This window comes from Hordeum vulgare, chromosome 5H (assembly GCF_904849725.1).
Source record: "Hordeum vulgare subsp. vulgare chromosome 5H, MorexV3_pseudomolecules_assembly, whole genome shotgun sequence".
NCBI lineage: Eukaryota > Viridiplantae > Streptophyta > Magnoliopsida > Poales > Poaceae > Hordeum > Hordeum vulgare.
In genome coordinates, this window is record NC_058522.1 from 29,629,877 (window position 1) to 29,635,876 (window position 6,000).

Sequence of the window (6,000 nt, forward strand, 5' to 3'; positions counted from 1 at the left end):
TGCGGATACCGACCATCAAATCTCGGGCAAGTAACATACCGAAGGACAAAGGGAATGACATACGGGATTATATGAATCCTTGGCACTGAGGTTCAACCGATAAGATCTTCGGAGAATATGTAGGATCCCATATGGGCATCCAGGTCCCCCTATTGTATATTGACCGAGGAGTGTCTCGGGTCATGTCTACATAGTTCTCGAACCCGCAGGGTCTGCACACTTAAGGTTCGATGATGTTTTTAGTATAGTTGAGTTATATGTGTGGTTACCGGATGTTGTTCGGAGTCCCGGATGAGATCACGGACGTCACGAGGGTTTCTGGAATGGTCCGGAAACAAATATTGATATATAGGATGGGTTCATTTGGTCACCGCAAAGTTTCGGGCATTTCCGCTAGTGTACCGGGAGTGACGAATGGGTTACGGGTGTTCACCTGGAGGGGCCCACCCACCCGAAAGTGAGCCCAGTGACCCTAGGGTGGCGCACCAGCCCTTAGTGGGCTGGTGAGGCCATCCCAATAGGGCCATGGCGCCACAAGTGGAAAAACACCAAAGGACAGAAAAAAAGGAAAGAGGGAGGTGGGAAGGGAGAGGAGGACTCCTCCTTCCCAAACCAAATTGGAGTAGGAGTCCTCCTCTCCACTTTGGCCGGCGCACCAAGGGGCCCCTTGAGCCCCAAGGCTAGCCCCTCCCCTCCTCCTATATATACTGGTGGTTTTAGGGTTTTTGAGACACAACTTTGCCACGTGCAACTCAAACCTATACCACGTAGTTTTACCTCTAGATCGGATTTCTGCGGAGCTCGGGCGGAGCCCTGCAGGAGTAGATCACCACCACCACCGGAGCACCGTCACGTTGCCGGAGAACTCATCTACTTCTCCGTCTCTCTTGCTGGATCAAGAAGGTCGAGATCGTCATCGAGCTGTACGTGTGCTGAACACGGAGGTGTCGTCCGTTCGGTGCTAGATCGGAACGGATCGTGGGACGGATCGTGGGACGACGGTGATTTGAATCACAAAGCTGTACCACTACATCAACCACGTTTCTTAACGCTTCACGCTTAGCGATCTACAAGGGTATGTAGATCTAATCTCCTCTCGTAGATGGACATCACCATGATAGGTCTTCGTGTGCGTAGGAAATTTTTTGTTTCCCATGCAACATTCCCCAACAAAGGCATTCCTCCAATGTTAGTGAGTTACATGATCTCATAGTCATATGAATGTATACTTGACATGCATAAAATAGTAGTAATAAAATAACATGATCACATGGTACATTTATAGTTTGGATCTTGTCCATCACATCATTCTCTTAATGATGTGATCCCGTTATCAAGTGACAACACTTGTCTATGGCTAGGAAACCTTAACCATCTTTGATCAACGAGCTAGTCAACTAGAGGCTTACTAGGGACAGTGTTTTGTCTATGTATCCACACATGTATTTGTGTTTCCATTCAATACAATTCTAGCATGGATAATAAATGATTATCTTGAAACATGAAATATAATAATAAATATTTTATTATTGCCTCTAGGGCATATTTCCAACAGTCTCCCACTTGCACTAGAGTCAATAATCTAGCTTCACATCTCTATGTGATTTATAGTGTAACGAATCTAACACCCATACAGTTCTGGTATTGATCATGTTTTCTCGTGGAAGAGGCTTAGTTAGCGGATATGCAATATTCAGATCTGTGTGCACTTTGCAAATATTTATGTCCTCCTCCTTGATGTAATCGCGGATGGCATTGAAGCGTCGCTTTATGTGCATTGTCCTCTTGTGAAACCTTGGTTCCTTGGCTAGAGCAATGGCACGAGTGTTGTCACATAAGAGATTTATTGGATCCAGTGTACCTGGCACAACTCCAAGATTTGTCATGAACTACTTCATCCAGACACCCTCTTTAGCCGCCTCCGAGGTAGCTATGTACTCCGCTTCGCATGTAGAATCAGCTATGACGCTCTTCTTGGAACTGCACCAGCTTACCACATCCCCGTTGAGAATAAATATGTATCCGGTTTGAGACTTAGAGTCATCAGGATCAGTGACGAAGCTTGCATCGACGTAACCCTTTACGACGAGCTCTTTGTCACCACCATAAACAAGAAACATTTCCTTAGTCCTTTTCAGGTACTTCAGAATATTCTTGACCGCTATCTCATGTCCCACAAGCGTATGGGATCGCAACAGTTTTCGAGGGTAGAGTATTCAACCCAAATTTATTGATTCGCTCACAAGGGGAAGCCAAAGAATTTTCTCAAGTATTAGCAGCTGAGTTGTCAATTCAACCACACCTGAAATATTAGTGTCTGCAAGCAAAGTATCAGTAGCAAGGTAGTATGATAGCAATGGCACTAGAAAAAGCTTTGACAATTCCCAGCAATGGCGCCAGAAAAGGCCCTGTTGACGGGATGTTAGCGCCAACAAAGTCTTGGAACAAGTAATAGCAAAGTACCAAGGAACAGTAGTAGCAGCAACAACAAAGTAACAAGTAACAACAGTAGTGACAGCAGCAAAGTGACAGCAGCAACAAAGTGGCCCAATCCCTCTTGTAGCAAGGGACAAGCCTAGGCAAAGTAACGTAGCGAGAACCAGTAGTAAAAGACTCATAGGCAGTGGATCGGTGATGGATGAGTGTGACGGATGTGATTCATCATGTAACAGCTATAACACAGAGAGATATGTGGCTAGCTCCCATTCATCAATCTAATGTAGGCATGCATTCCGTATGTAGTCATACGTGCTTAGGGAAAAGAACTTGCATGACATCTATTGTCCATCCCTCCCGTGGCAGCGGGGTCCTAATGGAAACTACGGGATATTAAGGTTATCCTTTTAATAAAGAACCGGACCAACGCATTAACACGCGGTGAATACATGAACTCCTCATACTATGGTCATCTCCGGGAGTGGTTCCGGCTATTGTCACTCCGGGGTTGCCGGGTCATAACACATAGTAGGTGACTACAACTTGCAAGATAGGATCTAAAACACACATATATTGGCGACAGCATAATAGGTTCAGATCTGAAATCATGGCACTCGGGCCCTAGTGGCAAGCATTAAGCATAGCCAAGTAGTAGCAACATCAATCTAGAACATAGTGGATACTAGGGATCAATCCCCGTCAAAAACTAACTCGATTACATGATAGATCTCATCCAACTCATCACCGTCCAGCAAGCCTACGATGAGATTACTCACGAACGATGAAGAGCATCATGGAATTGTCGATGGTGAAAGGTTGACGATGACGATGGCGACGATTTCCCCTCTCCGGAGTCCGAAACGGACTCCAAATCTGCCCTCCAGATGAAGAACAGGATGTGGCGGCGCCTACGTATCGCAAAACATGATGAAACCTTCTCTCTGATTTTTTTCCAGGTGAAACGGAAGATATAGGACTGAGATTGGTGGCGGTGGTGCCACGTGGGCCCCACAAGCCCTCATGGCGCGGCCATAGGGGGTGGCCGCGGCCCAGGGGCTTGTGGCCCACTGGCACGCCCCCTCACGTGGAACTTTGCGCACGTATTTTTCTTTTATTCCAGAAAAAATCTTCGTAAATTTTCAGGACGTTCTGAGAACTTTCATTTCTGCACAAAAACAACACCATGGCAATTCTGCTAAAAACAGCGTCAGTCCGGGTTAGTTCCATTCAAATCATGCAAATTAGAGTCCAAAACACGGGCAAAAGAGTTCAGACAAGTAGATACGACGGAGACGTATCAACTCCCCCAAGCTTAAAGCCTTGCTTGTCCTCAAGCAATTCAGTTGACAAACTGAGAGAGACAAAAGAAAAACTTTGACGAACTCTGTTTGATCTTGTTGTTGCAACTATGTCTAACTCATAACCAGAATTTCAGCAACATCACAAGCAAACCACATAAGCAAATGACATCTAGGTCTCACGGCAAACTCATATCAATGGCATAATCAACTAGCGAGCAAATAATAATAATGCCTCAAGTGTCAACACTTCAATCAAAACAACATGAAGCAATACGAATAGATGGTATCTCACTAGATCTTTCTGAGACCGCAAAACATAAATGCAGAGCACCTTAAAAGACCAAGGGCTGACCAAACATTGTAATTCATGGCAATGAAGATCCAGTCATAGTCATACTCAACACAGTTAAAAGCAAAGCATAAAAATGACAGAGGTGCTCTCTAATTGGTGCTTTTGTAAGAGGAGGATGACTCAACAGGAACATAAATAGACAGGCCCTTCGCAGAGGGAAGCGTTGATTTGCAGAGGTGCCAAAGCTCAAGCTTTGAAAACAAAGATAATAGTTTTGGGTGGCATGCTTTCATTGTCAATGCAATGACTAAGAGTTCTCAACATCTTCCATGCTACACATGCTATAGGCGGTTCCCAAACAGAAAAGTAAAGTTTTGACTCCCCACCACCAATCAATCACACTCCATGGCTAGCCGAATCCTCGGGTACCGTCCATACCAACAACAATCCTAGGGGAGTTTTGTTTGCAATTATTTTTCGATTTGAGCATGGAACTGGGAATTCCAATTACCGGCCCCTGTCTCGTGAATGATAGTGAATAAACACATATCGAGGATAACACGCCTAGCATGGAAGATACCAATAGCCCTCTGTCACCACATGAGCGGTTCGTGCATGCAAAACAGATTATTTCTTGAAGGTTTAGAGAGTGGCACATGCAAATTTACTTGGAACGGCAGGTAGATACCGCACATAGGTAGGTATGGTGGACTCATGTGGCACAACTTTGGGTTTATGGAGGTGGATGCACAAGCAGTATGCCTGCTTAGTACAAGTGAAGGCTAGCAAAAGACTGGGAGGCGACCAACTAGAGAGCGACAACAGTCATCAAAATGCATTGAGAGTAACTAACATTGAGTGCAAGCATGAGTAGGACATAAATCACCATGAACATGAACATCATAGAGGCTATGTTGATTTTGTTTCAACTACATGCGTGAACATGCGCCAAGTCAAACCACTTGAAACATTCAAAGGAGGATACCACCCTATCATACTAAATCATAGTCATCTCAATATTCATGTTGGCAACCAAGGCAAACCATTATAAGCTCCTAGCTAAGTAAGCATGGCATAAGCAACTATGATCTCTAAGTTGTCATTGCAAACATGTTTCTCTCACAACAAAGTTGAATCAGGCATGATGAGCTAGTCATATTTACAAAAACAAAATAGATCGAGTTCATACCAGCTTTTCGAGGCTCAGTCACTTCATCATATATCGTCATTATTGCCTTTCACTTGCACGACCGAACGATGTGAACAATAATAAGAGTGCTCGTGCATTGGACTAAAGTTGGAATCTGCAGGCAAACACAAAGGAGAAGACAAAATAATATGGCTCTTTGAAAGCTAAACAGGTATGCAAGCAAGAGCCACTAAACATTGTAACCATTATATTCTACCTTGACCCAAAGAAAAAGAAAACTATCTACACGAGAAAGCTCCCAACAAGCAAAAGAAGAAAAGAAAATGTTTTTGGTTTTTCTCAAACTAGACAGACACACGAAAAGAAAACGGGAAAAAGAAAATAAAACTAGCATGGATGATACAGTGGCAAAGTTGTTGGGGAACGTCACATGGGAAACAAAAAAATTCCTACGCGCACGAAGACCTATCATGGTGATGTCCATCTACGAGAGGGGATTTCCGATCTACGTACCCTTGTAGATCGCACAGTAGAAGCGCTAAGAAACGCGGTTGATGTAGTGGAACGTCTTCACGTCCCTCGATCCGCCCCGCGAACCGTCCCACGAACCGTCCCGCGATCCGTCCCACGATCCGCTCCGATCTAGTGCCGAACGGACGGCACCTCCGCGTTCAGCACACGTACAGCTCGACGATGATCTCGGCCTTCTTGATCCAGCAAGAGAGACGGAGAGGTAGATGAGTTCTCTGGCAACGTGCCGGCGCTCCGGAGGTTGGTGGTGATCTAATCTCAGTAGGGCTCCGCCCGAGCTCCGTAGAAAC